We start from the raw sequence: 11,279 nt of genomic DNA, 5'->3' as shown, positions 1-11,279 counted from the left end.
ACAAATGAGAAAATACTCAGAGCAAGAAGTCTTGGATGAACCCTCAAAAGAATATGGTCGATGAAAGGAGAAGAAATCTCATATCAGAAAGATAAGCAGGAGAATAAACGTATGCAATGTTATAACTGTGAAAAGTGGGGTCACTTGGTCAAGAGTTGTTGTACAAGAAACACAAGGGAGTGACAAAAGGCAAGGATGATGAAGGAGAAAATCTTGCACGTCAAGATTCAGATGGTATGGTGCTTATGTTGCAGTTGTAGATGAGCATGTCGACTTCAAGACCCGGTTCCTCGATATAGATTGCTAGAATCACATGATTGGTCGAAGAGTGTGGTTAGAAGATTTCGATGATTAAAAAAAGAGCAAGGTTAGTCTTGCAGATAATAGTGTCGCATCTCGAAAAGTGTGATCCTTCCCGAAGTCGTGGAAAAAATGATTCTAACAGAGTCGCCAATAAGCTTTATTTATTTCGATGAAAGAAAGGGAAGATATCAATAAAACCCTTAAAAAAGAAAATGGTCGTCGCAACCAAATTCGGGTTCGGTAGACAATTTCGTAAGAGGAAGGTATTGACCACCCCCCCCCCCCCCCCCCCCCCCCCCCCCCCCCCCCCCACGTCCGTTGTACTCAACGTGAACCTTTTAGTTAAATTTGCAATTAAGTGTTAGCTTATGTTAATTGTTCTTTGAGTGATAAATGTACAAAAGTCAAAACAAAAGAGGTCGCAATTTTATTATTATTATGGTGTTTGATGAGATTGTGGGTCTCGCTCCTACGTATCCTTGGGGTACAATTAGGAACTCAATGTCAAGTTTCTTTTCTCAAGCAAATAAAACATGACTAACCATTAACTTGTTGGTGTAAGCCCTAAAGACCAATACTTTTCGTACTTGTATCGAATTATTTATTAATAATAAAAGGCTTTTTATTTATTATGTATATTTAATAAAGTTCCTAGAATAGATAGTCTGTTTAATGTATCAAGTGTGACTTAATCATGAGATCCCATTAAACATAAGGATATTATTCTTAAAGTATCCGTAGTCGAGCTTTGTTATGAAGTGGGATAACATTAAAACATTAAGTCTATTATGTATATAGACTGATGATCACATCTCATGGATCATGGATAAGGAGTTATCAAGTCTGAAACATAGGTATGAATATTAGGAGTAATATTTATACTGGATTGACCCGCTATGAGAATACTATATAGAATATTATGCAAAGTGTCATAAGTTATTCTCATGGTGATAATGGTGTATACCACCCTTCGACCTGAAATAACTATAGACCCTAGATGTAGAGTCGAGTGCCTTATTGCTGATCAAACGTTGTCCGTAACTGGATGATCATAAAGACAGTTGATGGGTACTACACGAAGCATGCTGAGGAACATGAGTGACCTAGATGGAATTTGCTCATCTTGTGTAACAGGATAAATGTCTACGGGCTCAATATTGAACTGGACAAGGATGACACAATCTATGCCTTATGTTCAATATAGACAAAAGGGCAAAAGGGTAATTTTACACATAAGTATTATCACAAAAGGATTTGTCAGATCACATGACATTTTTGTGTCTTGGATAGCAGTGATGTGTTGTTAGATACCGCTCACGGTTTATTATGTTAAATACGTGATTTAATATAATTACCAATGCCGCGAAAACCTACAAGGTCACACACAAAAGGACAGATTGATGAGAGATAGAGTAAATAAGGAACACCGTAAGGTACGCTGCAGTTAAGTGAATTGTAGGAAATCGTAAGGTACGGTGCACTTAAGTAGAATACGAAATATGGTAAGGTACCACGCGCTTAAGTGATTTTGGTATATAATAAGTTATGGGCCACATACACTTAAGTGGATTTTTTAGCTTACAACCCACACAAGTGGTTCTATAAATAGAACCCTTGTGCAAAAGCATTTGTGCAGATGAAAATTTTGCTTCTCTCTCTTTCACTCAAAGCCTTCATTCATAGCAGCTAGCACTGATACTGAAGGAATCTGTTTGTGTGGACTGAGTAGGGGCGTTGTCACCATTCAATATTCGTGATCACTCCTTCGATCTGCATCAAGGGTTTCAATCGCCACAAGAGGTAACGATTCTATCACCGATCATGCCCATTCGTAAGGATCACTAAAGGATTTTTTTTTAATTTTCACTGCGTTTTGGATCGCTATTCTCCTTAATTAACAACTTAGACTTTTTTTCATAACAAAATGGAAGGAAAAAACTACCTGGGTGTAAAATTCAGTCATAGTCTCGAGTATTAAACCCAAGTTGTAGAAGCTTGCAAGTCATAAATACTCTACTTCCAACCCAAAAATACATCAAACACATTCAAAAAAAAATTCCTCTTGGCACAAGTCACAAACCCTTTTTCAAACAAAATGTGTTTCGTCTCGAGACGATGCAAAACAACAATCGTCTGAGTTGAGATAAGTTACGTTTTCCCGTGAATATTGATATGTAAAAATTCATTCAATGTGATACAAATGTCTGCTCCTCGCCTATTTTGGGTAGCAAGAAATGTTTTTCAGTCGATTGAGACAAAATAGCTTTCGCTAAAATCGACAAACAAATAAGCATTTTTTATCCATAATTACACAACCTTGAGTTCTCCATCGCACTCGGAGATACGTAGGAGCGACATTCAATGTCTTGTCAGGCACCCTAATAAAAACTAAACCTTTTAGTCCTATTATTTTTCCTTTCTTAATAACTCGATATACATAACATTTTCAAAGCTAACACTAACATGCACAACTAACTAAATGGTTTATGCTGAGTACAACAGACGTGAGGGGTGCTAATACCTTCTCCTTGTGTAATCGACTCCCGAATTCGATTTGGCTGTGACGACCATATCTCAGTCGTTCTTTTAGGGGTTTTATTGATATTTTTCCTTTTCCTCTGTAGGAATAAATAAAGTTATATGGTAACTCTGTTAGTCCATCCCGCGATCATGCGATTGGGCTTCACGAGCTTCGTGTTCTCATTTTCCGAGGTACGACATTGTGGATTCATATTCTGATTAGCTAGTGAAAGCTTCACGCAGACCACTAATATTTCATGGGGATTTATGAGTTAGAAATGTCTTGACCATTGATTTATAAATTGATGTCAAAGATTCATTACTTAATTTTTCATCAAATTGAACAAAAAATTTCCCCTCGGTTGCTAGCTCAACCGAGGCAATAAGTCATAAATAAAAAATAGAATAAAATATGTTACTTCTCCCCTTGGTTTCCAGCTCTACCAAGGTAATAGGTCATAAAAAAAATTTAAAAATTTAAAAGATGATAAAATATAGTTATTGAGATTCGAAGGTGTGACCTATAAATACTATACCCTTCGGTTGTCAGTTCAATCGAGGTAATAGGTAATAAAAAAAATTTAAAAATTTAAAAATGCTAAAATATAGTTGTTGAGATTCGAATGCATGTCCCTTGAATACTTTTTCACTCGATTGTCAACCCGACCGAGGGAATAGGTGATAGTTTTTTAAACAAATTTAAAATGTGACGCGTCTATTATTTACACCTTGGTTTTTTATTGGCTGAAGTGAATGCTTTGTCATATAATGTATTATTTGTAGTAGTCGTTATATTGTGATTTATGTTTGTTGTGTTGATAATGGTATTCCTTGTGCAACTTTCATATTGAATTAGAAAATAATAATCTAAAAAATTAATATTTTAAGAACAACTTACACGAATAATTGTTTTTTGAGCTTTCTGCAACCCATTATCCATATCTCACTCTTTAATAATTAGAATTTGATTTGATACTTCTAGCTCTTTAATCAACACTTCCTTCACTACAAGTTCATTCTACAAAGCATCAAATTTGTAGATTAGATTGTCGTTGAAGCCAGAGTGCCCGCTGGTCAAGCAGAAGTTGAGGAGAACTCATCCTGATATGGCAGTGAAGATCAAAGAGGAAGTGCAAAAACAGATTGATGTTGGTTTTCTTGTTACCGCTAAGTATCCGCAGTGGGTGGCCAATATTGTGCCTGTTCCGAAGAAGGATAGAAAAGTCCGCATGTGTGTTGATTATTCATATTCATGATGATGATGACGACGATGATGATATGATGATGATGAATTTCTCAATAAATTTGATACTTTGCAGAATGAACTAGTAGAGAGGAAAGTTTTGATTGAGGAATTAGAAGTATTCAAGCAAATTATAATTGTTAAAGAGTGAGTTGTAGATAATGAGTTGCAGGAAGCTCGAAAAAATATTAATTAGTGTAAGGTTTTTTTATAAATATAACTTAATTTTTCATATTAATATTTTCTAAATTAAACTTAAAAGTTATATGTTTAGTGATGGGTTGGTGAAACAAGCATCCCAGATAAATTATAATAAACAAAAATGTATACATCACCTCAGTTAGAATTTACAACTGTGGTGAAATGTTGTGCGCTATTTATTTCACTATGGTTGGAACTTACAACTGTGGTTAAATGTATAAATGACCTAAAATGCAGGTGTTATGAATCGAACACATGACAATTTCACCTTTTATTATGACTGATACTAACAATCGTGGTGAAATGTTGCGCACTATTTTGTTTTTATCATGACTACTAGCCCGAGGTTGAAAAGTGACACTTGGTACCACACCTTTTGTTACCACAGACCTCGAACCATGATAAAATCGTTCTCCCAACTGTGATAAAAAGTTGTTTTTATAGTAGTGGTTTCCCAATGTAGTTGTAATGTTATGGTAAATTTGATTGTTTAAGTGTGAGGTTGTGTAGGTAGAGATGTTACTAGCATGAGTGAAAATAGGGGTAGTGGATGAAACAAAAGATATAATAGTCAATCCATAACCATAAGATTTGGAGATATGAAAGATATACCTAGAGAATATGCAATTGTTTGAGCAGTGACTAATTGTTGCACTCCACTTTGAACTATCAATTTTGTGAGGAGAGTCATAAAAGATTCATTGCTTCAATTCCAAATTTGCTGATGATTATTTATTCATGTGTTGATATTCCCCAATTTCACTTCCAAATTTTAACTAACAACTTGAAATCTCTCATCAATTGGAGAAGTGTAATTGAGTATTGAATGTTTTAGGGACTGTTTTTGGGACAATTTGTTAATTTAAGGACTGTTTTTTAATATTGGGCAAGGACTTGTAATTTCAATTTAGGATTTGTTTTAGAATGAAATGGACTTGTAATTGAGTATTGAGTACTTTAGGAACTGATTTTTCATTTTGGGGATGTTTTTTAGTATTGAATATGAACTTGTAATTTTAATTTAGGTACTGTTTTATTATGAGATTGATATGTAATTGAGTATTAAGTATTGTAGGGATTGTTTTAGGGATTTTTTTTCAATTTATGGACGATCTTTTAGTATTGAGTCCTAGACTTGTAATTCAATTTATGGATTGTTTTTGTTAATTTTACTGAGTACTAAGTATTTAATATCTCATGTGATTTATTATGAAATAGAATTGGAATTTTTGTTGATTTATTTAAATTGTTTGCAGCAGAAAAGTGAATAGTAAAAAAAATTTAGTGGTCATCCCAAAAATTTTACTCTAGCTCCGCGACTACTTTCAAATATAGGATCGTGAGGATCTCCTCATTCCTTCTAGTTCAGTTGAGAAGTATCTCATTCTAACGATTAAATATGTTTTATTATTTGAAGATTTAAAGCATACTTCACTTAATATTAATTAATTATGTGACAAATATAATGTATTAACATTCGATTCGTTTATACGCAAGGTTGTAAAATTTGAAAACAAATAAACCCTTTTTGAGTTATTGAAGTGAAAGTACTTATATTATTAATTTTAATAAATGACCTTGAAATTATGTATGTCTAATAAGTAAAGAGGGTGATTCGTGGCTATGACATATGAGAAGAATATATATTGACATAGAACATTTAAACAAATTGGTTTGCAAAGAATTAGTAATATGTCTAACAAACTTTTGTTTTAAAAAGAATCAGTTGTGTGATATATGCCAAACAGGAAAACAAGTAATTACCTTCTTTAAATCTAAAATATTATTTTGATAAATATGCTTTTAGAACTTTTACATCTAGAACTTTTTCCCATCAAGAACCATGAGTTTTGTGGTAATTACTATACACTTGTGGTAGTAGATGACTATTTTTATCATACATGGACACTATCTCTTTCTCACAAAAAGGACAAGTTTGTTGTTTTTCAAAAATTAGCCTTAGTTATGCAAAATTAAAAAGGGTTTAAACAATGCATTTATCCGAAGTGATCACGAAGGTGAATTTCAAAATATAGAATTTGAGCATTTTTGTATTGAGACTGATATATATCATACTTTTTCTTCTACACAAAATCCCCAGAAAATGGGGTAGTGGAACGGAAAAAAAATAGATCTCTTAAAGAGCTATCACGGACGATGCTCAACGAAGCCAACCTTCCTCAATATTTATGAGTTGATGCACTAAGAATTACTTGCTATGAATAAAATCTTGATAAGGTCAACTCTAAAGATTACACCCTGTGAAATATTTAAAAGGAATCAGATATTTCTCACCTCCATTTCTTCGATTACAAATATTGTGTCCTTTATAACGGGATGGATAACCTTGTTGAATTTGACGCTACACCTTATACATATCTCTTTCCAAGATATCTTTAGATATTATTTCAATACAACTAACATTTTTTTAACTAAGTTCCAATGATTGAGAAATCTTAATCCCGACAAGGCGGCGATAAGGTTATGAAACATAACAAAATCATTGTTGTGATGATGTCAGCCCAAACGCCTTGAAAACTACAAATCCCATAAAATATGAAAAGAACCAGAGACCAGAAGAAAGTCACACCACCACCAAATAATAATTTAAAACAAATCCTTGCAAATTTTTGAGATCAAAACAAAAAATTTCATCCTATTGAATAATTTTGAAATAGTCTGTCAAAGAAGACCATCTCAAATCTGCATGGCGGTGTCAGAGGTAGAATGGAGAAAAAATCCAACTTAGAAAAAAGGTGATGCAGAGGAAGGAGCTCATCACAACACCAAGAAGGAAGGCTATATGGTGATAGATAAAGTATGGATTTGGGAAGAGAAAGAAAGGGTGACATCTAGGTTGAAGAAGGGGAGAGAGTTTCAACGCTCTCTGTTTGTCAAATCAGTGTATTCATTGTAGTCTTAATTATAATTCATAATAAATTATTATAGTATAAATTTATTTATCATATTTACAAAAAGATATTCTTAACACAATTAAAATTCAATAGAAAAATTAATAAAACTATTTTACAATCGTTCATCGCGCGGATCTTTATCTAACAATAATTCGAAATGCAATATTTTATTGTTTAGGCCTATATTTAATCGTCTGCTAAGTGTCGCAACCTAAAAAATATAGAGATGCGAAAAAAACAACCGGCGAGAAAAGAAATGACAGAAGAGTCGCCACCGTGCGTTATTTATCCCAAAGGAGGGAAAGGAAACGCTCGAAGTAAACCTGGAGAAAAGAAAAGGAAAAGACAAGGTCTCACAACCAAATCTTGGGTTCGGGAGTCGATTATGAGAAGGGAAGGTATTAACACCCCTACGCATCCGTAGTACTCTACGGGATCCACTCTTGTTGTTCTTGTCTAAAGGGTGTGTGTTTATCTAATGTACTATTTACTAAAAGAAAGGCCAAAAGAAAATGACTCGCACGGATGTCGCATCCACTGCATACGTATCTCATCTGAGTATGAGAATCAGAGTCTTCGTAGCTCGGCTACCTATGGGTGAAAGAGATATGTGCTCGCTAAGACATCGCGTCTTATGCCTACGTATCTCATCTGGAATGAGAATCAGAGCAAAACGTAGTTCAGCTAACTACGGGAATAAGGGTCTCGATTGCAACTAGGGCAAGAGAAAGGGAAGGTCTCGATCGCAACGAGGGCGAGAGAAAAGAATCGCAACGAGGGCGAAAACAAACAAGTATTAGTTGTTAGTTGTTAGTCAAACTCGGCAAGACATCGCATCTTGTGCCTACGTATCTCATCTGAACATGAGAATCAGAGTTGCCGTAGTTTGGCTACATAGGGATTGCCATCTGAACATGGACTTACAAAGGAGGACACCAGATGTGTCAAAGGAGAGTGGGAAATGTGTTCACGTCCTAGCAGCAGGTGTCGCAACTCGCTGAATCGAGTCTTAGGCAGTTACCTCATTACAATAGAACGGAATGACATGCCATAGGATCGGAGACGCACAAAAGGTCTAAAAAATGAGGAAGCTATGCCCTAGAGTTGTCATGCAATGTGGACCTAAGTGTTAGGATTTACAAATGGGAACATCTACCTAATGTTAGCATGCAAAGAATAAGGGAATTCTATCTATGTTATCATACAAAAGAATAAGGGAATTCTACCTATGTTATCATACAAAGGAATGAGGGAGTACTACCTATGTTATCATACAAAGGGTTCTACCTAATAGGTGCTACCTAAACGGAACAAGAATCGACGAATGGAGCGGGGAAAGGATAAGGGTAGATGGTGATGCCTGAAGCAATCGACTTACGGGTGGTAGATGGTGATGCATGAAGCAATCAACTTACAAGAGAAATGGCGATGCATGAAGCAATCGACTTACAAAAGAATGGATGAATACGTGCTGGTTCTGTTAAGTTTTGAAAATGATTACTCGACGTTGGATCGAGGTTTTGATCTTGTTTTGAAATGGTTATCGGGTGTTCGTTTTAGTTCTTGTATTAACAAATGAATAAAGAATGAAAGAATAAACATATACACTTCATGGGAGAGGGGTACATTTGTTATGAATGGGGTTGTTCATGGCAATCAAACAAATAAGAATAAATGCCTCATACATCATACAAGTAGGCCACAGTTAATCAAACAGATAAGATAAGCAATCAAGTATATGATCAAATCAAATAATCAAAGAATGATATAATGAATCATTAAACAATGTATGGAAAGTATAAACATGTTAAGCAATCAAACAATAGAAGCATGGATGAAAGAAACAAGTATAAAAAATATCAGATGAATCAGACAGATGCAACTATGCACACAAAGGATCAATGAATAATTTAATCGGGAAATGATGCAAGGATCAAATAAAATCAAGATGAAAGGCCTCTAATATGTGGCATGTGAGATGAACAAGGGAGGATCAAAAGATCCCTTCAATTGCCATAAGCAATCCCTAAGTCAAACATCAATCATGGAAAAGTCAACTGAAAAGTCAAGTCAACTTGAAAATTATTAAATAAATAGTAAATTAATGAAGAAAATTATGAAAAATTAAACTAAGTAAGGTGGGGTCAGGACATCATCATCCCCCAAAAATATTTCAAAAATAATGAAAATTAGTTATTGAATTAATTGAATCAAAACAAAGGTCAAACCAAAAGTCAAACAACAAGACTAGGTTAGAAATAAATCAAGAATAAATAGTAAAAAATGGGAAATAAAATTCCAATAAAAGGTCAAGTTGACCATGAGACATTGGTCAACCCTCATCCCAAAAATCAGAAGTTAAAAATAATTCTAAGTCATGAAAATAAAATAAATGAAAAAATGTATGCTTAAAAGACCCACTTGAAATAAATGATTAAAATAAAATATTAACATTAAATAAAATATGAAAATAAAAATTAAATAAATTAAATAAAACATTAAGGAAAGTAAAAAATATTTTTTGGTATTTTTATGAATAAATAAAATATTTTTATTAATTAAAAAGCAAAACAGAAAAATAAAATAAGAATTAAAAAAAGAATGAAAATAAATGAATGAATGTGATAATGGGCCATGAGGGGGTGTGGACAGCGAGTGATGCACACTAGGCCCGGTCCAGGAAGCAGAATCCCAGCGTGACAAAATAAAAAAAAGGAAGGTAACGTTTTATTGAACAGTTACGTAACCATGCATCAATCGATCATGTATTTTTTAAAGCACTACATGACAAAAACGGAGCGGACGGTCAGGATTAGAGATCAGGCGCGCGATCTGATGGTCTTACAGCGCGCCACGCATGTCATTCTCATGCAACATGAAAAAACCTATGAGCCATGCATAAAACACGAAAATGCGAACAAATTTTTTCCCAACTTCCAGCCAACATATCTCATAATGTGGTGCTCCAAATGAGATGATGTAAAAACCAAAGTTCAAGTTCGAAATGAGTAGAACACAATGGTATCTTGTTTTATGAAAAATAGTGACTTTAACATAAAGAAAAGCGAACAACAATGAGGGGCTCATGCACATGGATACAACAAAAATTCAATGTTACAAAACTCCAACTTAAAGCAATGCCTCGTGGTGAGGGCTTCATGGACAAGCATGGCACAATAACAACATGAAAAATAAGCATGGAACAAGCATGACATAAATGAAAAATAACATGAAGTATGGATGATAAGCATGAAATGAACATGGAAAATATGATGAGCAAGCATAACATGAGCATGGAAGAGAGTGATAACATGTTTACCTAGTGGATGCAAGGTCCACTGCCCCTTGGTGTGGAGGAAATGGAAAGAGAAGAGATGCTCTTTTGATGCTTGTGCTTGAGGAACTTGTGAAATGGAAATGGAACTTTTGCTTGCCTTGCCTCCTTTGAAAATACAGCAGCCACCACTCTTCAAGTTAGGGTTTTGAAGTCTTAAATATGTAGGGTTTGAAGTGTGTAAATGGGCTTGAAAGTGTTTGGCTTTGATTCATGCAAAATGATGCAAAAATGAGGTGTGAAAAGAAATGGATAAATGTGGCAAAACTTAAGTGAGTGAACATAAAGAAAATGACCAAATGAGGTAAAAAGTGTGTTGGTTGGTTTTGTGGTCTGATTTGGTTTGGCTTGTGCAACACAAAAATAGTCCAACAGGGTGACTTTAAGGCTTTGTATCTTGATGAATACATGTCCAAATCGCAAGGCAATGCAAACAGTAGAAAGAGGGCATGGAGCTTAACATTTTTCATGTTGAACACAAGTTGAAATGATGAGTGGAAAGAGGTGAAAAATGGCCATAAGTTCAGGTTCTATAGCTGCAAAATGGTTGGGCCAGTTTGGCCTAAATGTTGTCAAAAAATTCAGTCTATGATACCAACTTTAGATGAGTGCATCTCCCAAACCAATGATCCAAATGGGATGATTCCAAAAAGGTGTGAAAGAGGACATGGAAATGTACAACTGTCATGAAGAAAGTATTTTCAAAAGATGCCTTGAAGTGCAAGAAATCTGGCCCATAAGTCTTGACAAATCTTGAAGATTT

Source organism: Lathyrus oleraceus, chromosome 5, assembly GCF_024323335.1.
Source record: "Lathyrus oleraceus cultivar Zhongwan6 chromosome 5, CAAS_Psat_ZW6_1.0, whole genome shotgun sequence".
Lineage (NCBI taxonomy): Eukaryota > Viridiplantae > Streptophyta > Magnoliopsida > Fabales > Fabaceae > Lathyrus > Lathyrus oleraceus.
The sequence above is the reverse complement of the archived record's forward strand: the minus strand, read 5'-3'. Positions refer to the sequence as shown.